The sequence below is a fragment of the Anas platyrhynchos genome, chromosome 24 (assembly GCF_047663525.1).
Source record: "Anas platyrhynchos isolate ZD024472 breed Pekin duck chromosome 24, IASCAAS_PekinDuck_T2T, whole genome shotgun sequence".
NCBI lineage: Eukaryota > Metazoa > Chordata > Aves > Anseriformes > Anatidae > Anas > Anas platyrhynchos.
The window spans coordinates 5,109,964-5,137,473 of NC_092610.1; the positions used below are offsets into that span (position 1 = coordinate 5,109,964).

Here is a 27,510-nt window from a genome sequence, read left to right on the forward strand (position 1 = left end):
ACAAATGTTCTCCTGGACTAAACATATCCAAAAATAGGCAGAAGTAAAGAGAAAATAAGGGAGAAGGATGAAGAGAAAACAAGGGTGAATGCAGCATGTGCTGCCCATCCGATGCAGAGAGGGATGCAGGTCTCAGAGACAGCCTGGGTGGGCCCTGCAAACACCTGGACCAGAGGTGGGAAGGAAGGGGGGGAGATCCAACCGGATCACACTCACAGGGTAAAGAGGAGTTTGTATGTATAGACGGACAATTATGGTAAGATTTAATTATTTGGGATCTTTCCAAATAAACTTTTAATATATTCTTTAAAACCCTGGAACATCAAGATATCCCTAAACTTTGGCAAAGAAAGCGAGGAAACAAGATGGATTTCTGCAGCAGTGACACCTTTTCCAAGCTCTGCTCACAGATGATACCATGATGCCATGTCCCAGGTCTGAGGGCTCTCCCTGAAGGCTCCTCCAAGCACACCCTTTCTCCTCCTGATTTCTACTAGACAGAAGAAAAAAAGAGTGGCAATAAGCCTTTGCTATATACATAGCCCCTTGTCCAACTGGCCTTCCAGCCTAAGGAAGGACGTGACTGGACAGCTCTCCTCTTCGCTTCTCCAGGTCTCAAGAGGCAGAATGGTTTTTATAGGGCCGGGTTGGCTCCAGGCATAGGGTGTCAAGGCAGCAGCAAACCCAGGCAGGGAAAGCAATCACGGCTTCCCTTCCACTCCGCTTGAGCCCCCCAAAACCACATGTATGCCGGTGCTAAAGGAAGGATCCTCCAGCAGAAGCTGCCTGCGGAGCTTCTCCCTAGGGTCCTCCAGCATCTCACCCCTGCTCCCATCCCCAGGCACTGTCCTTGGCCTCTGCACCCCTCTGAAGACCTGGGACTGCACTGGCCGTTGCCATCACTGCAAACCCAGCAGCAGTAACAAGCGTGGCCCATAGGAGTCAGCCTTTCCAGCAGGAGCCAGCCATGCTTCTCCCTCTTTCAGGGCTGCGCAGGCTCTTTGCAGACGCCCACCCAGAAAACCGTGCCTGTAAAATAACTTCAGAGCTCCGACTGCTTGAAGCTGGCGCAGCTGAAGGGAACCCGCTTCCAGAGATAACCAAGTGTGGCTGCCTGCCCAGTTTCAACAAAAGATGGATTTTGTAAAGCCAACTAAAACTATGCCATCCATTAGCAGAACTACAAAGCAGAACATTTTAAAGTTAATTGGTTTTGCAATTAAAAGATACACAGAACATGTGATGCAATTAATTTTACATAAACTTGGTCAGGAATTAAACCTAAAAGCACTTGGTTACTTCCTTAACTGAAGCATATGTTTACTTCCAACACAACCAGCTTCTTTGCATACCAAAACGGGAGGCACTGAAACGCTCACAGACTAATGCAGCCAGCACAGCTCTGCACCGCTGTATTTTTTTCAAAAGCTGCCTCGTTTTGGAGATGATTTGAGGTAAATCACGAAGGCCAGTTTGGAAAGCTGGCAGGACCACAAGTGGGGACGGAGCAGTTTCCTGCCCCTTCCCCCTGGGAATTATCCATCAGCAGGGTATAAATGTTAATCCAGCAGCGTATGGTTCTCAGTTGATAAATGTGTGCAGTTGTTTAGTTCTGAACAGCTGAGTGGGTTTTTCAGAAGTTCAGCTGCTGAAAAAGCTCCAAGTCTGAGTTTTCAATGTACTGGCTGGTTCTTACCAAGAGAGCCGGCAGCGGGACTTTCTGGCTAAGGCATCCTTGCTTGTAGCGTGTCAGGAATCACAGAATTGAAGGGGTTGGAAGGGACCTCGAAAGATCATCGGGTACAACCCCCCTGCCAAAGCAGGTTCCTTAGAGCAGGCTGCCCAGGTAGGCATCCAGACAGGCCCTGAGTATCTCTAGAGAAGGAGACTCTGCAACCTCCCTGGGCAGCCTGTCCCAGTGCTCCGTCACCCTCACCGTGAAGAAGTTCTTTTGCATCTTGGTGCGGAACTGCCTGTGCTCCATCTTGTGACCATTACTCCTTGTCCTGTCCCTGCAAACCACTGAAAAGAGGTTGGCCAAATCCCTCTGTCTCCCACGCCTCAGGTAATTATACACACTGATAAGATCCCCTCTCAGTCTTTTCTTCTCCAGGCTGAACAGACCCTGGTCTCTCAGCCTTTCCTAATAAGAAAGATGCTCCAGGCCCCATATCATCTTTGTGGCCCTCCACTGGACTCTTTCCAGGAGATCCCTGTCTTTTTTGTACTGGGGAGCCCAGAACTGGACCCAGTACTACAGGTGAAGCCTGATCAGGGCAGAGTAGATGGGGAGGATCACCTCCCTTGACCTGCTGGCCACGCTCCTTTTAATGCACCCCAGGATCCCATTGGCCCTCTTGGCCACGAGGGCACAGTGCTGGCTCATGGTCAACCTGTCATCCACCAGGACCCCCAGGTCCTTCTCCTCAGAGCTCCTCTCCAGCAGGTCGTTGCCCAGCCTGTACTGAAACATGCAGTTGTTCCTTCCCAGGTGCAGGACTCTACACTTGCTCTTGTTAAACCTCATTTGGTTTCTTCCTGCCCATCTCTGCAGCCTGTCCAGGTCTCGCTGAATGGCAGCACAGCCTTCTGGCATGTCAGCCACTCCTCCCAGCTTTGTGTCATCGGCGTACTTGCTGAGGGCAGACACGATTCCCTCATCAAGGTTGTTGATGAAGATGTTGAACAAGACTGGACCCAGCACTGACCCCTGGGGAACACCGCTAGTCACAGGCCTCCAGCCAGACTCTGTGATGCTGGTCACCACTCCCTGAGCTCGGCCAGTCAGCCAGTTCTCAACCCACCTTACTGTCCACTCCTCTATCCCACACTTTCTCAGCTTTGCTAGCAGGATGTCATGGGAGACAGTATCAAAAGCCTTGCTAGAGTCAAGGTAGATGACATCCACTGCTCTCTCCCCATCTACCCAGCTGGTTATGCCATCATAGAAGGCAAGGAGGTTGGTCATGCACAACTTCGCCTTGGTAAATCCATGCTGACTACTCCTCATAACCTTCTTCTCTTCCAATTGCTTGGAGATGCCATCCAGAACAAGCTGCTCCAGCACCTTTCCAGGGACAGAGGTGGGATTGACTGGCCTGTAGTTTCCCAGATCCTTCTTGCCCTTCTTGAAGAATGGAGTTACATTGGCTATCCTTCAATCTTCAGGCACCTCTCCTGTTCTCCAGGACCTTTCAAAGATGACAGAGAGTGGTTTGGCAACCATCTCTGCCAAAACTTATCTTTTATCTCTTTTGCAAGCCTCATCTCTAGGTGGGCTTTAGCCTTCCTTGTCACATCCCTGCAGGCCCTGACAACAGTTCTATACTCCTCCCAAGAGGACAGGCCCTTTTCCCACATTTCATAAACCTTCCTCTTCCTTTTGATCTTATCAATGAGCTCCTTGATCATCCACACAGGTTTCCTGCACCCATTCCCTGATTTCCTACTCTTAGGGATGCACAGATCCTGAGGTTGGAAGAAGTGCTGCTTAAACGTAGCCCAACTCTCACATGCACCCTTGCCTTCTAGCAGCCTAGCCTATGAGATACTCCCAAGCAAGTCCCAGAAGAGGTCGAAGTTGGCTCTCCAAAAGTCCAGTGGTACAGTCTTGCTTTTAGCCTTACTTCTTCCACCAAGTTCCATCTCAAACTCAACCATCTCATGGTTGCTGCATGGCTGCATGTCCTCATCCTTCACTCACCACTGTAATAGCAGAACTAGGCCAAATATTATGGTTGTTATATGGACAAATTGTGTTTTTGTTTTTTTGTTTTTTTTTTGCAACTTCATACCAGTGCCAGGATGACTGTCTTGCATACAGAGGGGATTTTGGGGGATGCTTTCCAGTCTATAAGGGATCGTCTAGAGGTGAAACATCAGCATCCATGTCTGTGTGAGGTGCTGGTGAATGCAAACACTGGAAAATTTGTCTCTTATTGAAAGGATGTTAAACAGTAACAAGCCAGGTATGTTATTTTTGACAAATACAAAATTACCTGAAAGCAGATGTTTCAGAGGAATCATGATTATTCACACCTGTGGATCAAACATCAGGAAAAATTCAGAGAAGAAAACCTTAGGTGGCAGATGAATTTCTCATCACTTTAAATGTTTTTGTTTTTTTTTTTTCCTTTTTTGTTGTTGTTTTCCTTAACAAAGGAAAACATACACTTCTAGCAAGACTAACACCATTTAAAACATCCCCAAAGGGTTAAATATCTTCACAGTTGAAAAAACGTAATTCCTTTTGGACTGAGACAAATATTGTGTGTTGCTTTTGGGCTTCAAAAAAGGGTATTCTCTCTCTCTCTTTTTTTTTTTTTTTTTTTAAATCATTCCCCAGCACTGCTTTGCTTTGAACAGCATCATTTCTAGGCAGGTGTAAGGGAGGCTGCCCTGGGAGCGTGTCCCTGCGTGGGGCAGGGACGGGGCTGAGTGGTGCCCATCAGAGCAGCTCATGGAGGTGCAGGGACAGCAGAAGCCTTCAGCTCACCAGAAGCACAGTGCTATCATCAGCCTGCTGGAAAGCATTCAAAAGCCCTCAGAGAGAGTGTTCATTTCACAAAAGCTACCTATCATCCTCCAAATGGGCCGGTTTCACACCAGGCTCATTAAGCGGAAATCTGCATAAATTAACAGCAGCTCCTGGTGGCACTTTGCTGGGTTTTCTCAGGCTGATTTGGTGGGCACTGAAGCCAGGAGCAAGCAGGACCTCAATCTTTACACTCCTTTCAAGATGTTTTTATCTGTTGAGGATCCAACAGCAGCTGATAGACTTTTCTCCTTTGGATTTGTGCCAGCAGTCTATCACCTGTCCTTCCTCAAGGCGATGCAAATTCACTTCTCCCTGCCCCGCTGAAGGCACTTCCATTTCAAGGGGATCTGAGTCGGTACAGATGGAAAGTCAGAGGAAAGTGGCCACAAGAAGTGTCCGGGCTTGAACAGCACCAAGCGATTGAATTGCAGGAGTTCAAGAAATTGCAACATGCTGAGCTGCTCTGCTGCTCGAAGGCAATGGGCCATGTCTCCAAGTACTCTTCCATGCTCCTTGCCACAATGCTGAATGGTTCCATCGTTAGCACACGAGCACTTACCAACCATTCACCTCCACATGTCACACATCCCACGCATGGCCAAGCCCTGAATATGGGCAGAAGCACATTTTATTGAATGCACATTTGCCAATTTGCAAGCTGGAGAATGTTACAGCAGGTTCTCCTGGAGCATGTCTAATGTTATTTCCAGACAGCAATGTGTTTTTCCTGCTCCTGCAAGGAGTGACATCGCTTTAAATAGCTAAGACAGACACTTTTTGAGACATTTGCTGGAAATGAGGCAGAATGCTTAGGGGCACCGGGGAGTGGAGCAGGCCAAGCCGGGCACTGCAGGCTGGGATTTGCAGTCCTTCGGGCATCACAGCACAGCTTCTGCCTCCACCAAGGCACAGCTGACTTTTACCCCACACGCAAAAACTCACAGCCAGGGCACCTCCCAGCACCTGGTGATGATGTCCAGGAGGTAGCTGGAGGTCACTGTGGCCAATTTTGTCCATCCACAGCAGATACCATTGTGAGCCAGCCTCACCCAGGCAGTATGTCTATGTGCCATGCCAGGAGAAGGGAGGCAGCAGAGCCAAATGAAGCCCAGATGCTTTATTCCCAAATTCTAGAGACTCAATTCCTCCAGACGCAGCCCAGGGTCCAGTTCCTTTATCCAGCTGCTGGCTTCCTCAACAGGCAGCTTTCCTGCCCCAAATATTTTCCTTGGCATATCCCCAGTGGACAGGAGTTTGCGGGGCCATGTCGTAGCCCTTCCCACCCATACAGAGTAGGAGCATTGAGGAGCAATTGAAAGCAGTGTTTTTCTTCAAATAACTGATTGCTACATAATTAGCTCTTTTGTTCCAGATACACAAACTCAGCTAGCTAATTATAGGCCACCTTGCCAATGGTTTCTCAGTTCTCTATGGGTCTTGTTGCTGGGAGGCACATTAAGCAGCAAGCAAGAAAGGAAAGCTAGAAAACTGCACAGAACTAAATTAAAAAAAAAAAATCCTCTCGAGTTGTCAGTGAGAGCTTTCATTTTATGAGCAGCCACAACAACCAGTGCTTCCATTATGCCTCGCTGATTTGTCAGGCTGTAGGCATAAAGATCAGGAATGCTGCAATCCGAATGACTCTTTTCATGAGCTTTGCACACATAACAAAGACAGAGTTAAAAAAAGAAGAAAAAGAAAATCAAAGCAAGCAATGCTATCCAGCTGTGGTCTATGAAAGTACTTTCAGTTATTGAACTGTGCCGTATTTATCTCAGAGTTAGTGGGCAGGGTTTTTTTGTCCCCCTCCCCTCCCCCCCTCCAATGAGATGGAAGTTGTTTTTCTTTTTTTTTCCCGCTCCCTTCCTTAGCTAACTCTCCATGCAGCAGGGTGTCAAGAAAAGCTTCACAGAGAGCAGATGATGCAGAAAGGCACCACAACAAGGAAGCATTGCAACAGGGAGAGCAGACAAACCTGAGCTTTTTCAACCACGCCAACAGCCCAGCCCCTTCCCCACCTTCCTCAGGGAGCAGTGAAGTGCCAGGCATGTTGGCCAGGGTACGAGAGGCCATGACATCCCACCATTTCACCGTCCTGTGGTGAAAACAGCAGTTTGTCATCCAGAGAGTGGGCTTCGCCCCCAGCCAAGCAGAACTGGTGGCACAAAGGGGACAGAGCCCCTGCCTGGGAGCAGGAGCTGCCAGCTCCTGCACTGAGCCACACTTCGTATGCCAGAGGTGGTCTTGGTTAGGTTTCACATAAACGTGCACGTGTCTGGAGAAGATGAATTTTATCTGACTATAACCCAGAATGGTCGCTGGTAGTAGTCGCTTGTTTGCTTTGGTTTTTAGTGGAAAGTCACTCTTAGGCTGATTTATTATCATTACTAATTTTTTTTTTTTTTTTTTTTTGAGTTCTATAATTTAGGGTGAGATCCCCAAATTAAAGGCACTTTTTTTCTTTAAAAATTAGAAGAAACTCTTTTTAGGGGAGTTTTTTTTTTTCCCCTCCTTTTTCAGAAAAACAAAGGAAATGTGGTTTTCTTCTTTTTTTTTTTTCCCCTCACAGAAAGAACACACTTTCCACTGAAAAGTGGCTTGGGTAGAAAGTTATTGCTTTGTACGAATGTCAGTGCCTCCAGATCCAGCAGGAAGCAGCACACCTCAGTGACAGCATCTCCTCGATTGCTTCAGAAAAGCCCTTGGTTCAGAAAAACCTGTTTTCTTCAGAAAACAATCACAAAAAAAGCCACCCACAGCCAAGGGCACCAATTGAAAAAGGTTTCATTACAGCTTTGCTGAAAACTTCTTTACTCCAGGCCTCAGAACAAGAGGTCTTCAAGTATAACTGCTTTAACTTGAATGTGCTCTTTAGACCAAGAACCAATTGCATACACGTTTGGCCACTGGAAAATGAGATTATTAAAGATTTATGCATTCAGAAAAGCACTGTACAAAGAAAAAATGAACTTTTGGGAGGGTGGCAAAACTACTTAGATGCATCTGATTTTAAATGAAGTTCTTAATGAAGAATTCTTGCCTTTGGTTGTATCTCTAAGCATTTTTATTTTATTTTAAGGCTCCTTTTACGCCTGTTATTTAAAAGACTTCCCTTGAAGGAATATAAAAGCAGCACTTCTCCTTCATCTAAATTCACAGGACAGAAAAAAAATTAATTCTTCAGTCATTGTCTCTTCGACTCAATCTAATTTTCCTTCAACAACAAGGCTGCCTGATAAGACTTCTTGCCTGCATTGTTTGTCTGCTCCTGATTCCTGATGAGCAAAGACTTCTTTTAGTCTTCTGGGCTCCTGCTATGGGCTCCACCAGGGCCAGGCTGCACGATGACTGCTTGGGTCACCAAGTCAAGTGCCGCTGGACCGGCCTCCTTCCTGCCGACTTCTGCAATTTCAACACAAATGGCTTAGTGTTTGAAGTGCTCCCGTGTTGTTGCAGAGGTCTGAAAGCTTCAGCTCCTAGTGTAATAGTTATGTGACAATTTACTCTTTCATCTTCCAAAAAGAAAAAAGCTTCCCAAAAAAGCATACATAGCAGAGAGCGTGCAGAGACTAGCACAACTGTAGTGCTGCAGTACTTTCTATGTCTGGAAGTGTTGCAACAGGAATAAAAAGTCAGTGAAAAAAACAAGCTTAATTACAAAATCCAATATTTCACAACATAAAAATAACTAAAATGATCTGAGACAGAATAATTCACTCCTTGCTTATCTAGGCAGTGCTGTATCTGATTAGAACTAAATATATGCAGGGGGAGAGATTTCACAAGCATTTGCTTGCTTCTGAAAGCAGGTGGCTTTTTGGCTCCTTCCTGCTTTTTCACCACAAATATCCACCCAATCCAAGTGGAAGAAAGCAAATACCTCAGAGCAAGCTGAATTCAAGGTAGTGAGAGCTCTACCAAAACCACCTTTTGTTGACTTTTGAAAAAGCTGCAGTGGCCATTACCTGGACTTAATTTAAGAGAGGCACCAGTACTTGTGATCTCAAATCACACGCTCAGCTCTGAAATTTGCAGTCAGCATGAGGCAGACCAGTTGTTCTTGAGAAGAGAGTCAGGGAGCGCAATGCCTGTCTGCATTTCATGATCTGTTACCCATTGTCAGCAAACAGAAGACTGCTGAATTAAGCAAGGGCAAAAAAAAAAAAAAAAGTAATTCCTTCCATTGTGATCATTGTGATTTGCTCTCTGTTCTGTACCTTACCTGCCACCAGTTGAGTCAAGGCTCCTTGTGGGGATGTCTGGGGGCTGAATGGAGCTTGTAGCCTTCACTTGCAAATTCAATGCCCCAGTTCCCAAGATCAACAAAAATGCAGGCAAATTTACTGGGCTACTGCTTCAGGCACCACCCTTTATCATGGATTTCCTTCCGTTTATGGATTACTTTTCCTCAGAACACAGATGCTATCTGAATGTGGCTTTCTGCAGTTTTGAAAATGTAAATTTATTCTGTATTTCCAAAGTCGTGAGCTCCTCTTATCTGTATGTTACAGTTATCAGAATAAATACTAGTAGACAAGTCCTTGGAGAGATCCTGTAAGTACTTCAGCCAGTGGCTAATCCAGGCGAGGAATTTCAAAACCTGGATTATTCTTGTATTAATTGCAAGAGATAACCAAGGCCTCATAAGCACAGAGGGGTGGGGAGAGCCTGGGAGGATGACAGGGGGCTTCCTCCTGGGAAAGCAAAGCACCAGTAGAAGAAAAGCCTTCCTCAGGAGTCGAGTGGAAGATGTGACCTCCAGCATCAGAGCTTGAAGCGAAGGCAAAGATTTTACAGGGCATTTCTGTGGTAGTCGGGTGTCTGCGTCTCAAGTAGCAACCCTGCAGTTCCCTCGAAGCCCACCACATGTGTTCCTCAAAGCTTTGCCCTTCCCTAACCTGGTTCTCACCTTCACACCACACAGCTTCCAGCAGGACCCCCCACCTCAGAAGTTCCCCTCAGACACCAGAGGCCCCCGGCAGCTCATCCCTGCGCCACCACCCAGCCTGCATCAAGCAGCCTCAGCTTCCAAAACATAAAACCATGCCCTAAACCAGTTGCTCCCTTCAGTGGAAGGGGCAGTTATGCCCTTCCCATTGGGGGGAGAAGCCATGAGGGACACCCCTGAGCAGGACGCTCCATCCCCCAGAGCTGCATGCAGCAGAGACCCCTCAGGCCTCATGGCGGTGGGTGCTGCATCTGCTGGCCGCAGCGCTCCGAATTAGACCTGTTGGTGTTTCAGCACTGGAAAAGGACTCTGCAGAAGTGAGCAGGGGCCTTCTGCAATCACCTCTTCCCCAGGCTGCACCCCTACACACTGACACATGCATCAGTGCCTTTGCCACCATACTGCGGCCTCCCCGGCCCACCTGACATAGCTGGAAGAGCTGTGATGCCGGCGGGCGCAGCCCTGTCAGAGGCATTTTCCTTCTCCCCCTTACATAGCAGGGGGGGGACTGGGATCACTTCGAGCAAAATGAGCATTCTCTTTACATTTAATCAGCCTGGTATGTTAATTAAATATGACTTGATTGTAAAGGACATTAATTGAGATTTAAAACAGATACATTTAGGCGTCCATGTAATTAACTCTAAATAACAGAGGCAATAAATGTGAAAGCTTATTAATACAATAACCTTGCAAGGATCATTCGGATATTTCCTCCCCACACCCACACAGCTGCACAGCACTGGCTATCACACGTTACATACCAATTAACATCCTTTCAGAAGACGACACGCGTTTTCAATTAGCTGGTCTCTCACTTGCCGGCTCTGACAGCGGATCTACCTCTGAGCAGAGCCTGTCCCCCTCCGCTACCCCTTGCGGCTGAGCTCTTTGCATCTCCTGCCGCTCCCTACTTCCACGTTAGCTCTGCTCTTTTGATCTGCGTAATTTGTGAAAGAGTTCAACCACCGAGCTTCTTCATAAATGCAGCAGTGAACATCATCAGCTTGGGAACAGGTAGAGAGGCCTTTGATTACCCGATCCAGACTTGGTGTTCAAACAACTAGTTTTTTTTTCTTTGCCTTTCTGTAGACAATAAATTATTCAGGGCATTCCGGCCTGCATCAATTTTTTCTGTTTTGCTGAATGGTCCCCAAAAGGGCAGAACTGCAGAAGCGAAGTCTGCATGCAACAGGAAACACACACACAGCACTTAGAGGCTTCTTTTTGAAGCAGCAACCTTTTTCCCTGTTTCTATCAATATCTTTTTCCCACATGGAAGTCCCCCTTTGAAATAAAATTGTACCTGTGGCCATTTGGGTCTAATTATCAGATCCTCAGCTGGATGTTATCTTTTACAGAGGTTGAAAAGCAGGAAAAACGCTAAGTCAAGCCAGTGTATTAACACTTTTCAAAATACATACATCGTTTATCTACCACAGAGATGAGGTTTTGAAGCCTTGTTAATGAATACTAGCCCTCCCAGCTTACTATTAAGGAGCACTGCTTCCACTGGAATTGAAGGAAATTGATAACTGGAAAAGCGGATTTCCCATCCCACAACAGCTTTAAAGATTTCCAAGACTCTTACTTTGAAGAGGGAAAAAAAAGTGAAAAATCTATAAATTTTTATGACTCGATCCTCCAAAAATCACAATGTTTATATTGGCTCGCAGAACTTCTGAGCATTCCCTAGGTATATCATTTTAATATTTGTTAACATAAAAGATTATTTCTAAAAGCAAATTGTATTCAAATAAGAAATATTCAAGTACCCACATTTTCAATACTGCACGCAAAGGAAACACTCTGATTTCCCCGGGGTCTTGGTGGGAGCTGGGACAGCCCCATAGGGATGTGGAACTGGGCAGGAGGTGAGGGAGTGCTGGCTCACACAGTACATGCACAGCACACTCTTCCACAGCTCCAGTGCTCGGAAGCATGTGCCTGTCCCAAGTGATGCCTGCAAGTGCCATTATTCTACTGTGTTTTACAGACGGAGCACGAGCAGACTGAGGCTGTAATCATGCACGCTCTGGGCCAGCATGAGCCAACATCGCTGCCAAACCCCAGGATGCATTCCCACCCCTGCAACACTTCAGTTTAGCAAAGTTAGTGCCAGGGCTGCAAGACTATTTCCCTCTCTCTCCATTTCTTTCCTTGCAGCACAGCTGTGTTGAAGCCTATCACTCGGAGCCAATTCTGCAGAGATTTATTCATTTAAACTAAGACTGAATGAAAATCAACCAAACAACCAGAAAGCAAGCAAAAACTGCAGACCCACTAAGACACGGATCTCCCCACCCCAAAGCCTTCACTGCCTTAAATTGAGTTTGATTAGAAAAATAATCAAGATGTTACAATGAAAAAATGAGATGTAGATATTTCCAGAAACTTTTCCCTTATTTAAAAAAATAAAGGCAAGATGGTAGGACTTAGCCCAATATCACCAATACACTTGTTTCCTCCAAAATTTATGTTTGATGTCAACTTACTGTTTGCTGGGTTTTGTGGGAAGATTCTGTTCTGCTGCCTCCCTGCGCTGACAAACATCCCGTTGTTCCTGCAGACGGTGGCCTTTTCCTGCATCGTGCCTACACAGCGCAGGTCTCAGCCTCTCATTAACTGTAGCGTTAAGACATCTGCCCATGCGAGCACATCCTTACTGTTCATTTTTACATTGGTTTTGTTGTGTTGCACTTTGCCTTGAGCTCCTGACTCCACCACTTGCACTCTAAACAAGGCATATCTTCCACCCAGGAGCAATTAGCCAGGCAGGTGCAGGCTGCAGGAAGCCAAGAGCAGCAGCTCAATGTCTGCCAGCAGCCTCTTAGCCTGGGAAGTCCTGGGCATCATTCACCTGGCTCTGGCATGCTCCAGTCATCCAAGTGTCCTTCTGGGCCTGGAACAGATCGCGGCAGACCAAGCACCTCTCCACATCCTCAGGGAAGCCCTGAGCTCATCAGCCAGCCTTAGGTGGAGGAGTTTAAAGTCAACAACAAGTGCAGCACGGTGGCTAAAAGCTCCTCTTTCAACTTGCAGTCATGTGCTCTTCTCTTCCCTCCCCTTCCATTTGGCACCAAGGCTCCTTGGCATAAGAGGTACATTTGCACTTCGTGGGGAGCGTTGGCCCAACAGCCATTCCATCTGGCCTGGCTTATTAGGGAAGATGCACCTGTCTTGCTCCCCTGAATTGCAGGATGTCTTTGGCTGGTGTGGGAACTCATCAATCCACCTGGAATACAAAACACCAGTATCAGCTCGGTGCACTGGATCAAAAATGAGAAAGCCTGAGGAGTGCTTTGGATGGTATCACAAAACAAATTTATAGCTATTTCTTATTACCATCCAATCTAACTTATTTTAGGCCTTTTTCCCCCTTTTTGATATGAGAGAAGCTAAGATTGTGTTCTAACTTCAACAACAAAAAGCTTTAGAAAGACCAATACCTATTTAGAAGAAAAGCTACAAAGGTGTTTGGAGGTTCAATAGGTTAAAATAACTCCACTTCCACAGCAGGTGATGACAAGATCCTTATTATTGATTTTTAAGGACAGCAAGTGTTCCATCACCACCTCCCAAAACCTTTTAGGTCTGTTAAGCTCAGCCACAGCATTGTTTAACAAAAGCACAGTCCCAGTCTGGTTGCTCAGGCTTTTAGTCCAGGGACAGGAACACCAAAGATTCAGCTCTTCGCAGACAACTTGGGTATTTCCATTGAGAGCAGTATCAGCTGATTTCCTAAACTGAGTGAAAATATCTATTCTACAGAGCAATTACCTACTTGTCTAACTTTGATTTTAATTGAAGACTGAGAATTTTAAACCAGGAAAGACACCCTTCAGCAAAGGGAACTGCATTAGTACAAGACAGTTCTTGCTTTTCAACACTGCTGCAGCTTCATGCCACATTCCCCCTCCGGCCCCACCAGATAAGATCTTTTGAGTCTCATTTCTAGCACAGAATAAAAGAGTCCAGTGATTAGCACTTACACCAGAGCAACTCAAGTTCACTGGGATTTTAACTCAATCCAAGGCAAAGTGACCCGTTATTAGCTATTTTGGGAAGTGCTCCTACTCCAAATCACACAGCTTTGCATCTGGGGAGTCTTCCTGATGAAAATGGTACAATACTTGAAGAATTCATTTCAAAAGATTTGGTGTTACAGTTTGGCAGATGTGTTGGAAAATGCCTGACTACTCAAGTACAGCATGGTCCACAGAAGCCACACGCTTCCCTCCCCTCTCATTAAAATGGTGCAAAGAGAAAGAAATCTTCAATCTTCTCATACAGCCTTTTCTGAGCCAGCTGGAGAGAAGGGAAATCAGTCAAACCTCTGTCAAGAAATGGGTTGAAATTGGTGCCTGATTTCCAGATTTATTTCCTTCTCTCCTCAACTGCATCCAAATTTGCATATCAGGGGAGATCATTTTTCCTGCTCCCAGCCTTGGAGGAGCAGGCAGGTGTGGGCTAATCAAACACCATTGAGCTTTAGAGCTAAAGGACGCTATTGCTGCAGGCTGTGCAGTGTGATGCTCTGCCTCCACCTCCCAGCCATCTGTTGCCTTCCCCATCTTGTCATCTGTATGTACCGATCCATATCTGAACCTGCCACTGCATTAAGGCTCACCTGTCCAACCCTGCAGCTGAGCAAGAGCAGTCATCTTCAGGTGGTCTGATACCCTCAGAGATTCAGACCCTTGCAGCAACCCTTTTACCCCTGTGGTTTTCAGGTCCAAGTCTAGAAGCCTTCAGGATTCATGGTGAAGGGTTTATTATAGCTGGTTTTAAAATAACTGCATATAGCATGATATTGTCTATAGAGCTGACACCAATAGCCAGCACTGCTGGAAAGTTACATGAAGAGAAGGGAGGGATCACATCATGTACAACACCATATATACATGTAGTTATATATATATTATATACATTTAGTTATTATATTGTTATATATTATATATAGTTTCCTTCTTCTACCCCCCAAATTGCCCAACTGTTGATACAAATCAGGAAATCAGCATGCTTCATCACGGGTTAAAAAGAAGGGCCATGCAGCTTTTGAAGTTAGATATGCTCTTTCCAAAGTTAAAAAAGGCCAAATAGAAATATAGAGTAAGAAAAGGGCCCCAAGTCAATGCAGAGGAATCGCTGTGAATTCAGATACGTCAATACAGAGCCTCAGCAGAGGAGCCTGGCTCTTGTTTGTGCTGCTCATCGCTTGGTCCCCAAAGGCACGCTGGTGCATGTTCTCTGCTTCTAGAGCTCAGAGAAACTGAGGCAGAGGGAGAGGAGGAATCTGCCTGCAGTCCCTCAGCAGAGAGCAAAGGCAGCAAGAGAACCTAGGGCCCCTACATCAATGCGTCCTTTAGGTCAGCCAGAACACCGAGAAGTTACTGGAATTGGCCACAGGACACTTACTGGCTGGTGATGGATGAGGAACAATTGACTTGCTTTCCCACCGTCCCCAAGCAGAGGCTGTGCAAAGCTCTGCCAGCCCCCGGGCAGGTGTTGATGGCTCGGGAAGGAGATGTAGAAGGAGGGGATGGGTGTGCCAGGAGTCACTAATTCACTGTGCTCACCAAACCCCAGCATGTGACAACTGAGCCGGCCAGACTGGGTTTTGTGAGCATTGTGCAGGCATCCAAGAAGAAATAAGTGGAGCAGCAGCTTCAAGTGGTGAATTGGCAATGAATGAGAATGGCTTAATGTGGAGGATCTTATCAGAGACATGGAAAACATTCTTCAAAGGCTCCCAGAGAGTCAAATTACTTTGGAAAATGATGCCACTAAGACTGGAGGAAGAGGGCACTAAACCACATCCTATTACATCCTGTGTCCTGTCTCTGCAGCATAGACCTGTGGAGTCTCCTTCTCTGGAGATATTCAAAACCTGCCTGGACGTGATGCTGTGCAACCTGCTGTAGGTGACCCTGCTCGGCACAGGGACTGGACTAGGTGATCTCCAGAGGTCCCCTCCAAACTCAACCATTCAGTGATTGCATGACCCAGCACACTGAATTTGAGATGAAAGCCCCAGGATTTTGTTACCACAATAAGCCTGCTGCCAACCTTATTCTAAAGCTCCCAGGTTTGCAGGGGGTACGGAGACTGCATGTTTGGGTGCCCTGTTTAAATCCAGAGAACTGGCTGATGCTGTGTGGTACCGCACGAACCAACTTCATCTGTCAGTCCTTCTGCTGCTGCTGCTCAGGGATACACACAATACAAGCAGGAAGGCAAAAAAAAAAAAAAAAAAAAAAAAGACCAGAGCCTATCTCCATACCTGACAGCAATGCTCCTTTTGCTAGACACAGCTCAGAGCTTTGTGTTGCGAGTGTTTGTGCTCTGAAAGCACAAACCTGAGGATTATTGGGTCTCCTTTGCTAGCTGATCACCAGAATGATGATGTCCTAAGCCTGCATATGCCAACAAGGGCCAGGAGGACAACTGCTAACACCAACACGATTCCTCCCACCCCTTGGCAGCCCCAATGGGGCTTTGAACCACGCTCCAAGTGCCACTGCCCTCAGGATGCCCAGACCCCAATTCCAGGGATCCCAGCAGACTCAGCCTGCCGCTTACAGCACCTCAAGCACTCAGTGCTGCTATATTTACTCACACATGGCCAGGTGCTTGCAGAATAGATGCTATCATTGCTGTTTAAGCTCCTAGATAACTACTCCAGTAGGACAATCGGTGTACAAGCAATTCTGATGAGGCCGTTAGATACGCTGCCATCAGTGCTAATCAACACGACTGGAGTTGTTGAATGTACTTGCAAAGTGCTCCCGTCAGCTCCACGAAATAACGCAAAACCCATGTTGCCTTATAATTTCCCTTGCAAATTTATCACATCCGGTGAAGGTATGAATTCCCTATTATGTCCAAAAGCTGTCAAAAAAAAAGGCCTATTTTCTGCTTAACCATAAGCTGTGATGATGGGTATTGCGACAGCTCATTTTCTATAACGAGCTCATCACTGTAAAATAGCATTAGAGATACGGCAAAACACAGGAATTGAGCTGCTCTGCAACGTTTCAGCCTTGTTAGCACCACCTCACACCAGCAGCCAGCTCCATGGTCACTGCTAGCCCAGCAGACCCGTTAGCAGCAACTGTGCCCGAAGAGATGGGACAGCACTTTGGGTGGAAGCTCATCCCGTGTTTGAAGAGGCACAGAAACATCCCAGCAAGCACTTCTGATGAGTGTGATTGTGCAGCATTGTGACTACGTGAAGCACAGGCTGCTGGCAGAGCAGGATGCAAGGCAGGTGCAGCACCTGGAGCAGACCGTGCATTGCCAGAACTGCTCAGGTACATGGTTTGTGGGCCCACCTGCACACTCCTTTAAATGGCACGGCAAACTTAGGGCCTCTTTCTGTTCTCTTTGACTAAAATGATTAATTAAACAACTCATGGCTCTTTGGCTGAGAACACGGACTCTTTTTTCCCCAGTGGGTTTCTGATTCAGTTCAAGTGTGTCCCTGTAACCACCAGAGCTCTACTGGGTATCAGTGGTGATGTGGACAAATCCCTACATGTGCTGCCTTCATCTCTGGGGGTTTGGATACAAGCCCAGCAACTTCATCTCAGGATTGAGGGCTCTGGAGGGCACTGCTCAGCTGCTTGGGGCAAAAGGCATCAGGACTTGGTTTGCATGTGCTGAGGCTTGCCCTCTGTTGCAGGAGCTCAGCATGCTCAGAGTCCAAGGAGTGCTCTGCACAGGTTAAGGGACGCAGCTCCAGGAGCAAGGACAACCTTGTCTGCAGTGGGGCTTCTCTGCACTAACACAGTGCTGGTCATCAACAGCAACACACCAGAGACGTGAAACCAAAATCCACCTTTCACCAGGCTGAGGAACTACCTTCTGCACTTACACCCCACTCCTTCACCCCACCCAACTAACACACCGAGCTCTTGCAGACCTGGGCCCTCTGCAGGGAGCAGATAGCCCACAAGTCCAACCACAGATGGTTTTTCCTACATCATCTCTTTGGCTTCAGACATGCAAGCATAAAAAACACACAGAGAGCCTGCCAAATGGCACGATTCAAATCCTCTTCCCTTCCAACCTCCATCAGGTCTCAGCAGTCATCCCCCGCAGCCTTCAGACCATTACAGGCTACTTGATTACGTGTCGATGATAGCCAAGAGCGCACCCCAACCCCAACAGCCTGCAGCACAGCCAAGCCCTTACAGCCCACAAGAAGAAACTAGATTCTGATCCACAGAAGCCTGCAATCACCCTTCTCATCTGTATTGGCTGCAGGCATCTCTGAACACAGAGGTGCCCCCCAAGTCCCCGGGGGATTCTCACCGCAGGAGGAAAGGCTCTTCATCTTTGGGAGACAAACCATTCCGGGCAGCACAGTTCAGATATGCAGATATTTTACTGTGGCTGTATTTTATAGTATGGCCATAAAGGCAATAAAACAAAAGGTTAATACTAGCAAGTTCATAAATTTAGTAGTCAAGGATTAGTACACTCTTGTTCGTCTTCTCTCACTTTATTGAAGTTTTGGATACAAAGGTTTAGATTTGCCCTTGCACCAAGTTTGAGGCAGCAGAAAGAGCCAGGCAAGGTAGTTAAACAGTTTCTCAATCTCAACAATAATTGGGGAGTTTTATAGTAATTCCTCATTTCTGTGTCACAGACCAGTACTTGTCCTCAGCAGGCTGCGGTGACACGTCCCCTTCTAAAGCTAGCCCAAGCTGGTGGAGAGGTTACAGCCTGCAGCCACCACCTCACCTACCAGAAAGGATTTATCTGAGTGCTTGCATGGCCAGAGAGAATCCCAGCTGGATTCCCCTGAGCCAGCCTCCTGCAGTGCCCAGAGCTCAGCAGGTTGACTCCACACCAACAGAGGCAAGCACTCCGCCTTTTCCGCTTACTCTCATGGGCACACATAGCTTACACCAAAGTTTCAAAACCCCTACTGGTCAGTCTTCCACAGGGATGTCCAAGAATAGTTTCATGTTCAACAAATAAGGCTCTTGGTTCCTGTAGTTATGACTTATCCCAAAGGACACAGAAAGCACACTTACAGGAGGCACTTGGTGTGTATCGCCTCCCTGTACCTCCACACACATCCATAGGCAGTGAGAACAATCCAGTCCTCCCAGGGAGATCCCAATGGCTAGAAATTGCAACTTTAGTAAATTGAGAAACCATTTAATCCTAGATCTTCCACCCTTTCCTGAATACGTGGAGAAGCCCAGGAGGGCTTTTGTCGGCCACAGGATTTCACAACACAAGGCATACACCAGCCCACTTGCCTGCAATGGGAGTGCTGTCAGCAGGACAATGTCCATGTGCTCCTGCAGAGGTGCCTATGTGAGAAATACCTGCAAAGCAAGTGGATGCCTGAACTAAAGAAATCATCAACTCATGTACTTATACAAACATCCAAGGCAGCTAACCCATAGCATGCTCCCTGCTTTGCCTTTGGTCTGAGCCAGGAGCTCACAGCTTGTGGGGCAATGCTGGGGCACAGAACACCAAGGCCAATGTCAAGGGACAGTTCCCAAAAGCCAGACAGGACAACACTCCTCCTGAGGATGCAAGGCTCCCTGTCTTCTGGGGAGAGAGACTTTTAGCGGTGTGGATGTGAGCTGTGCTGTACCATTTCATGTCAGAGCCAGAGAAGCCATCCTGGTGCGCTTTGTCTACCATTACATACCAGCTCTCCTCAAAGACCCTTAGGAATCACAATAAATTCTGTTAAAAGGAGATACCTTTAAGAAGTTATTAAGATTATTTGAGGGAAAATTATTTATACTATATCTCAGGAGATTTACAGCCCATTCTGCCTCTCAACATACCCCCATTGTTTTTCCAATAGTCACTGCAAATATTTTATCTTGAGCCAAGATTAGCACTGTGCCATTTACTATTCTTATTACAATCTCCATGAGAACAAGCCCTCCACATCTTTAATGCCACCTGTAGTCAGTGACTTATAGTTATGTTCCTGTGCTGTGCTACTTTGATCTCTTCAGTATTTGGTTGGTTTTATGGGGCTGCCTCTTCTGTTTTCTCTCCATTTACAGCCTCACTAATCTGTGAGAAAGGAGCAGAATAGGCAATCAATCAAATTGCAAAATACTGAAAAGGACAAAACAGTGTGGCGCAAGAACTCTGCTTCCAACTGAACTGACATAATTAGTTCCCAGGGGTATGAAAAGCATTTCCTCTCCCAAGTGATGTGAGCTTCCTTCCAGAAGCCTTGTAATATACATGTCACAAGATGTCACGTAATGCTACTCCCTGGGGTTTGACAACCTCACCGAGTCCAGGTCTCCCCTAACAGGGTTTATTAAGTCAAGAAAAGAAACAGCAGAAGGAGCAGATAATGCTGCACAGGGTTGACCAAACCGTGTTTTAAATATGTTGATTTAACAATCACTGGACAGGACGGCACATTTTGTACCAGATGTCTCCTACCCGACTGATGTAAGGACAGAATTGTCTGCTGCAGAGTCTGCTACAGGGCAGATCCCCAGGCAGGGTCATCCACGGTAAACAGGCACAATGAAGGATGTATGCAAGCCACATGGAAGCCACTGTTTTGGTACTAAACTACAGTTATTTCCCTTTCTAAGCAATTCCTCTCTGATGGGATCCCACTTCAGACACTAGTAAAGATGCTTTTCTAAGCAACCTGAGGCTATGCAAGCAGCATCCTCCATAGGAGGGCTTGCACACTGGCCGTTTGCATCATTTTGCTGCTGGCTATTACTTACTTATGCTCCTTGTGGTGCACACACAGACAGCCTCTAGTTGCCAACTGCATATGTGCAAGGACCTCCACGGAACTAGAAAGATGCAGAATGGTTTGTTTTTATAAACCACTAGACATGCAGGTGCATGGGCTTTTTGTTCATCTGCAGACCCAGATCAGGTTTTGTGCAACGAAATTAGCTACCTGGCATGAGGTTCCATCTTCAAAACTTCTTCCCCAGACCCCAAACCAAAAGCCAGGGTATGAATCTTGATAAAATGAAACTAGTTGAGACAAAAGAGAACGAGGTAGTACAGGACATAAGGAGGATTGTCCGAGAGTTATGTCCTTAAGTTAGCCTTGAAACAGTGCTGCACAGACTTTCTGTTAGAAAGCTAAATGTTCCTGGGAACAATTGATTTAAAATGAGTGAGGTGGCTGGGAGGATTGGTCAGTAATTTTAGAACTAAAATTGTGATTAAAAACACTTCACCACCAAAAGTTCCGAAGCAGATTGCCTGATCGTGATTAATATGATACTACAGGACTCAGCTGCACAGAAGAATGGCAGAGACCAAACTTGAGTTAAATTCTTATCAAGTGAAATGTATCCAGTGTAATCTGATAGGTCTTAAAAGGTTAATGTAAGCTAAATCAATGCTGCCTCCGTCCAGATAAGGTGTGGGAAATTGTCCTTGAGTGCGAATGTTCACAAGTCTGCAGATGAGGGTAATAAAGGGCTTTCATCTTGTGCTAATCTTTGCCAAGTCCATTGCGATGCATGAAAAGTTGATAAGGAGACTGATTTATCAGCCAACACACATAACACTGGCATAGGTGGGGTTTTAAAACATTTCATCTTCTTGGTTTATGCTGGTAATCTTCATAAAAAAAGCTAACACCTTTTTGACTATCAAAGATGCCGAACACAAGAGGCAGGTATCACAGCACCTTGCCTTGAAAGCTTCTTGCAGCAAAACCCTGGGGATGGGGAGAAACCTGGAGACCTGGCTCAACTGGTAAAATGGCATTTAAGAGCACTGTTCTCCTGGGATAAGGAGCTAAGTGGAAGCAGAGCCTCAGCATGCACTTAAACTTCAAGCACATGGTTAAATCCCAGGGATCAAGGAGATTTCCAAGCTCTATTCAAATCCATCAGAGCTAAAGGGGTGCTTAGCTTCCACTCACGACTGAAAATACCTCTCTAAATTGACGGCAAAACTTAAAATGTAGGCTTAAATGCTCTTTTGGTGAGTCAAGTCAGGGACAGAAACCAGGAAAGCAAGGAAGCCCTGACTCCACTTCGTGCCCAGACAGATGCAGCTTTCATTTTGGCCACACACTTCTGCTGCCTGTTTGTGGTTCTTCTCTTGACGCCTCTTGGTTTAGCCCAAACAGATGCACAAATAAAAATCTGCTCTAAAATCAGCTTGGACACACACTGACAGACGCGTGCTGTGACACTTGCTTCCAGAACAATATTGATCCTGAAGTTCTGTATAAAATCCTACAACAGCAGATCTTGGAATCACAAAGACACAAAAGAGGGAAAAGCTCTTGAGCTGTACCAGCCCTCAGGCAACAGAGGATTTTCTCCTGTAATGCACTTTCTAACACTTCGCCCAGCTTAGGTTTAAAGACTCAAGTTCACTTGAAAACACCAGATCCAGCAGCTCAGCAGAGACCATGATGTCATTATGATTTGGTGGTAAGCGTACGCACAAAATGTGCAGATTTTAATTCATTTGGAGTTATCTCTGTCCATTACAGAGCTCAGCTTCCTCCCGTGTTTTCTGCTAAATCACAAAATTGCTCTTGCCAGCTATTTGCCAGCCTTTTCCTCTACCCAAGCAGATGGTGCTAGGAGGGATGCACTCAGCATTAACTCCGTGTATTATTGTTACAGTTGATTAATACCTGAACACTCTGTAACAACATAAATTATGATTATGTATCTAAACAAGCAGTATGCGCACACAAAACTTACAGGAGATGTATTTTCCCAGAATGAGCTGTCAATTACCAAGTATTTATACATTATGTTTACACAGGCTTTTATAACCAACACTTGAAGCACTTTAAGTATTAAGTACTTAAAACTATCGATTCGATTAATTCAGCCAGCTTCATAAAACCCTCCTCTTCCACTTCTCCCTGGCTGCAGCTCCTATTTGCAGCCTCCCCCCCTGGCCTCAGTCCTGCTCTCAGTGCATGGTGAAGCTGTGGGGTGAGAGGCTGGGGGCTCACCCAGCACCACAGCAGCAATGCCCTAGTAATAATGCAAGAAAACAATGTGCCAGCCTCCCCACGTGCTCCTCTCCTCCAGTCCGTGCTGCCTTGAGCAGATTTCAAGGCACGGGTGGGCGCTTTGTTCAGCGCACGACTCTCCCTCCTGCAGCACTGGTCTCTGAAGCCAGCATTGACCCACAAGGCCAAAAGCTGACCTGAAGCAGCTTCACACGCGTGGTTCTGAACAGCTGAAATAATTTGCTGCTTGCTATCAGGAGATGCTCGTGGGATGAAGAGCCTGAGGAGGGAAGCCCTGCTGTCCGAGCCTTTGGCCCCAACCCTCAACTCAGAAGCCGTGGGGTCTGGCTGGCTTTTATCCCTCCGAGCATGGGAACATACAAATTAGCTCATTTATGTCATCTCATTAGAATGCCCCTTTAGAAATGGGATCTGCATCTGTGATTTGTACAGTGCCTAGCACAGCAGACCCCAGGCGCTCAGTCTCACTGAGGGAGCAGCCCAGCTCTCATCATCTGATGGAACAATTAACATCAATCCACTTCTCAGCTGTGGCTGCCTCCCCCTTCTTTAAATCAAGCCCGAGGTACCATGCTTTCCTGTCACCTGTGCTCTTCCCGTCAAATCATTATTTTATAGCCTGCAAAGAAGTTTGGCTCGGGAAAAAAGAGGCAAAAAGCAGCATCCCAGCTGCTCAGAGTGAGGGATAGAAGGCTAAGTAGTGGCAAGAAGGGCAGCCAAATCTCAGAATATTATTTAGGAGAGAGCAATAAATAACAAAGCCAACGTTCATGCAGGCTGTAATGGGTTTTTATCACCAAAGAGTATGCATCTTAAAGAACCAGGGGCAGGGGGAGCCAGGTAACAAGTTCCAAACCCAGAGGCTCACGACACCCACTGCCTCCTGAAAAATGAGGCAGGGGAGGACAGGAGACAGCCTAAGAAGAGACGGATGATACAGATGGCTCTTTACTGTCCCAAACTCTCGACTAATAAAAAATCCCAGCAAATGGAAGCTAAATCTTGAAGGAATAAATCAATAGCATGGAGAAATAGAGAGCAGTGAAAAAAGGAGCCGCTGTGAAGGGCTGCTCCAGCCTTGACTCCTCCTGTTTTCCTTGATTTGAGGCTGGAGATGAGCAGGACAGGATGCGGTGAGCTGGGGGAGCAGGGCCCCAGCACATCAGTGCCTAACAGGGAGGACGTGAGGCTGTCCAGCACCAGGCTCTGGCCTCACACTGAGGTCAGCATTTTCCAGCCTCCTGTGCCTCTGGTCCCCATCTCCATGCTGGTATCACCCTGGCACAGTGAGCTCCTGGCCTCCAGCAGGGTGTTTCTAGGCTCTGGCCCTTGTACCCCTTGGCACAGCAAGGAACAGGACCTGCCCAGCCTCTGTCTTACCTCCCTTACATTTCTTAATTCTGCATTCCCCACTATTTTCTTCTTGCAGAACAGCAGACTTGGAAGTTTTAAGACGTGGGCAGTGCTGTCTGATAAACCAAGCATTGTTTAGCATTTGATACAACCTTGGCAGTGGTTAGCAGTCACCCTGCAAGAAAAGCTTTTGCAAATGCAGCCAGCTTCAAATGAAAAGTGCAAATGCTATCCAACAGGGCAAGCTCCACACAGATCTAACAAGCCAGTCATTTGAAGAAACTGTTTATGAAAAAAGACTTTAAACTCTTAATTTGGTGCCACTGGCTAACAACCCCCCCTTGGCAGTTCTCCTCTGCATGGAATAACATTTGTTCCACAACTTTCCCACCCACTCAGTTTTTCTTGCGGTTTGAGTCCGTAGCAAGGCACAGATCACATCAGGATGCTTGGCAGCTCCCAAAGCTCTGCTTTTCATCCTGTGGCTCGGCCAGATAACTGCAGCCTGACACAGAAACAACACCTCAACTAAACAACATAGGACTAGACATCTGTCCAAGGAAGAGCCACAGAAAACAGAGTCACAAAGGGGCTGTTATAGTGAAAGAAGCCTCATGTGTACCTGGGAAGGCTGCACTCACCCAGCAGCTCCCAGTTGCTCCAGGACACGTTTCATGGGACCAGGTGGATCTTGAGGAGGTAGAGGGATGAAACCATCAAGGTGGAATAGTGCTGAGACCACCAAGTTTCTAAATTCCAGAATCCAGGTGCAAGGTCTCTCTGGATTTAGAGGTACAGCCTGCAAGCACATGCTCCTTTGACACTAACAGCAGTAAGAACCCACACAACTCCAGGAACAGCCCCACAGGACCACACTGCCAGCCACACAGCTCACTCACCACCCAGATTTCCACTCCTTCTTTAATCGTACCAGAAAGAACAGGTAAAGCTGGACTCTAGCTACTTCCATTATCAAATCCTATTAAACAAGCTTAAGAAAAAGCACCTGAAGAACCACATTGCTCTGAGCAAGCACCTTCCTCTGGCTGCTGAAAGCTCTTTCATCCAGACAGTACTGGGCAGGTTTCAAGCTGCTGGTGGGAAAGCTCCTGCAGCTTTCCCCTCACTGTAGGAGGCTCTGCCTCTGAGCAGAGTAGATTACAAGGGGTTGTCAGCAGGTGAATCCTCTGCAGGTAAATGAGAGGATTCAGCTGGCAAGCTTCATTCTGTAAGAGGCTAGAAACTATTTTTTACAGCTGAGCAGCGTTTGCTGTTGTATGGAGAAGTTTTACCTTACTGAGCCATAAGTAAAGGCTGTTGAGGTGCAGCTGAAAGCCCATCAAATCCAGGGTATTCCAAAAGCACCATCTAGAAAATCCGAGCTTAAAGTGAGTCAAAAACTCTTCCTATGATATCATGCTACCAGCCAAGATGTACTTTGGTGTGAATTTCTCGTTTTCTACACCAACTGCCGGAAAGACGTCATAGTAAAAAGGAAATGAGGGAAGCACTTTCCCTGAAACGTGCATGCACCCACCCAATTCAACAAAGTATAGGATGCATATACATAGATGTTACTCTTACATGTGCCTTCTAGCCATGTTATAAAACAATGTTAATGTATTTTTGTCATGTAAATGGGAAAAGCAAGGTGCAGGCCTTGAAGCTGCCTTCGGAGCAGAGCAGGTAAGCGGCGCTGGGAGATGCAAACCAGCATCTCCGACGGTACCGCTGCCTCCTCCCAAAGCAGCACACAGGAACCTGGCAGAGCACAGCTTCAGAGCTCTTAAAATTGCCTACATACATGAATAATAATAGCTTACCATTAAAAAAAAGGTTGTATTATTCTTTTGATAGTGTTGCAGTGTTCTTGAAAAATGGGTGTTATTTATTTGATCATCCCCTAAAGATTCTTTTGTCACAGGCTATTGTGTAAATTTGTGTTCAGACAATTTTTAAAATGTTGAATTATTCACTTGATTGGCCTTAATGTCTTCTCCCGAACACCTCAATATGGTGCGATTATTATCAATATAAGGAGGGCTAATAAAAATGTGGAAATAATAACTGCAGCTGGATTTTCAAAAGGGAAAGGATAATTTTCTAACTACTAAAACATTAGTAGTTAAGAAAGTTAAGATAAGGGTAATAAAGCCTTGCGCTTCAGGGCTTTGCAAAAGGGGTTAGGAAGTAATTATTTTAAATTCTTTCTTTGGTATTATGTAATTTAACTCTCGTTAATAAAGGACCCAATTTTCAAAGGCAATGAAAGATGTAGCTAGGAACTAGATGAGATTTTAAAAAATAGAAGTCACTCTTCAACTTGCTTCAGTGCTTTCCAAAAATCCCCCTAGACACTTATTTGCGTCTTCCAACTCCTATGGTAAAATATTTTTTCTTTCCAAAATGTCAATTTGCTGAAATCGAAGCCTTTTACTGTAATGTAGGAGCATTCACTCATATTTCGGATGTCCCAAGTAGCTCAGTCTGAGGCGCCGAGTTGGATTCAGCTGTAATTTGTAAGTGCCCCCGAGGAATCGCTGTGCTCTCAGCTGCTCGCTCCCTTCAAATGCAGGTTCAGAAGCACGGGAATGTCTGCAGTGTGGGCAAATGACATTCCCGAGGTGGCAGTGAGGTTCTGCTCTGCAGGCTGAGCATGCAGAGTGGCCTTTAGGGGAGATTCAGACTCCACCAGATTTGTCCTCTGCTGGACTCCACGAACTTTCCTGTTCTGCTTTTGCTGCCTGGCCCAGGACACTGCCAGGGAACAACTGGGCATAAGTCCAGAGGTCTCTGTTCCTCTGTTTCAAAGACATTTTCTTCAGGATCACCATGCTCTACTAACTGTGCAAAGAAGCGTGATTCCTACATCTTAATGTGCTTCACTTCTTCTTGCATGCAATAGCGTATCTTGTATTTTGGTGTACTCATGCACTTTTATATTCTGATGAGAGATGTTTTCCATCTCAGATATGCCCCAGCATGGATGCTGAGAGTGCTATCTCTGGTTTTTCTGTGTATTCACATTTTCAACCTCCTGCAGTCTGAAATTAACACCCTTCATACATTCTCCCAAAGTTTTACCTGTCTTGTTAGCATTTTCACAGTGCCATTCTTAAGGCCACCAGATAATCCAAGCTCTTCCTGGTACATTAGAACCACATGGCACAGCTGGGTCAGGTCCTTTCCTGGCTTCTTCTTCCTCTCATGGGATGTAAAGGCATCTTCACAACACCTCCAGCCTGCCTCATGCTTCCCAAAGGTGTTGCAGTAAATGTCACTTGAGATCTTTGTTCTCCTTCACATGACAGAGGAGCTTTGCACCTCCCTCCATGCCCTCTCAGTGAGCCGTGCGCTGCGATAACCCTCACTTCGTAAAGCGTCGGGGAGTCACGGAGGTACTTCTGATGGAAGAAAGCTGTATCATGAATAATTGAGGGGCATCACAGAAGCTTCTCCTAAAATGAATGGAAGCATTTGAATTGCCTCTGTAATGCAACACACCAAGTGTTCAAACACAGGCAGCTATGGAGGTGAAATAATTGTCCACTGTAATTACGACCAGCCATCGGAGAGTATGCGATGGAGCTGCCAGAGGTGGGGTGATGTCTGCTTTACACAAGTACCCCTTCTTTCTTCCACGCTCTATACTTTTTCCACAACACTGCACAGGGTTGAGAGAAT

The 27,510-nt window shown here is 46.3% G+C and overlaps 1 long non-coding RNA gene across 2 annotated transcripts in view; it reads right to left on the minus strand.

Moving 5' to 3' along the window:
• The window catches only part of LOC110351955 (uncharacterized), a 171,167-nt gene extending 146,133 nt beyond the window's left edge, over positions 1 to 25,034 (minus strand). Inside the window, exons 1-3 of one of the 2 annotated variants that reach the window (XR_011804792.1) lie at positions 24,833 to 25,034; positions 11,981 to 12,720; positions 10,250 to 10,667 (exon numbers count right to left, since the gene is read on the minus strand). This is a non-coding gene — a long non-coding RNA (uncharacterized lncRNA). Of the gene's footprint in view, positions 1 to 6,902; positions 7,940 to 10,249; positions 10,668 to 11,980; positions 12,721 to 24,832 lie in introns of those variants that run through there. The other variant, XR_001187912.5, reaches the window with a different exon arrangement.
• Positions 25,035 to 27,510: the final 2,476 nt, after the last annotated feature.